This window comes from Corvus brachyrhynchos, unplaced genomic scaffold (assembly GCF_000691975.1).
Source record: "Corvus brachyrhynchos isolate BGI_N302 unplaced genomic scaffold, ASM69197v1 scaffold193, whole genome shotgun sequence".
NCBI lineage: Eukaryota > Metazoa > Chordata > Aves > Passeriformes > Corvidae > Corvus > Corvus brachyrhynchos.
In genome coordinates this window covers 447505-448390 of record NW_008237087.1, presented here as the reverse complement: position 1 = coordinate 448390, position 886 = coordinate 447505, and the positions used below count along the sequence as shown (strand labels likewise).

Sequence of the window (886 nt, the reverse complement as noted above, 5' to 3'; positions counted from 1 at the left end):
CGGCAGCCCCCCCCCCACTGCAATGAGTTCTGCGGGACGGTGTCCCCGCGTCCCTGAGCCCCCCGCATCCCGCAGGGACCTCCTGCGTACCCAAATGAGGCCCCTGGGGCCGCGCCCCCACAGCCCTGTGCACCCCAAAATCTCCAGGGAACCCCCAAATCTGCTCCTGCAGGAGCCTCAAACCCCCACTGCATCCCCATTTACATGATAGGGGGACCCAGGCAGAGTCGGGGGGCAGCAGAAGAGGTGGGGGTCCCTTTTGGCACCCCCCAAATCCCCCACCCCAGGGATTTTGCCTTCAGCACCAGCACCCAGGGGTGAAAGCACAGCCCCACGTAAGTGTCACCATCACCGATGACACCAAAACACAGGGCCAGGCAGGGCTGCACATAGGTAGGTGTTATATTTCTGATAATAAATAAGCTTTTTAATAACACTGACATGGAACAGAGACACCCCCCCAAGATAGTCCATAAAAGAGCCCCCCTCCCCCACCCACCAGGGTCCCCCAGGGCCAAGCAGCAGATGAGGGATGGGGTAAAGGGGGAGAAAACAGGATGAGTCCATGGATGAGCCCCATGATGTGCACCCCAAACCCCACAGGGATCCCCAGGACAGCGTCCCTGTGTCCCCCAAACCCCACAGTGACCCCCTTGCGTTGATGTTCCTGAGGGTCTGGGCACCCCAAACCCCACAGGGGTCCCCGTGGGTTGATGTCCCCAGGGTCCTGTGCGCCCCAAACCCCCCAGGGACTCCCTCAGGGTTGGGGACCAGGTGAAGACACCCCCCAGGCCCCCCCCCTCCCATGGGGGCAGCCCCCCAGGCTGGGGGGCTGGCAGGGCAATGGTGCGAGGGGAGGGCAGCAGCCCCCCCATCCTCCTTTGGG

At 63.2% G+C, this 886-nt stretch overlaps 1 protein-coding gene across 1 annotated transcript in view; it reads right to left on the bottom strand.

The window, feature by feature from the left end:
- RND1 (Rho family GTPase 1) overlaps nucleotides 1-886 on the bottom strand; it is a gene marked incomplete at its 5' end in the record, with an annotated part of 3135 nt that overhangs the window by 761 nt on the left and 1488 nt on the right. The window lies entirely within an intron of this gene.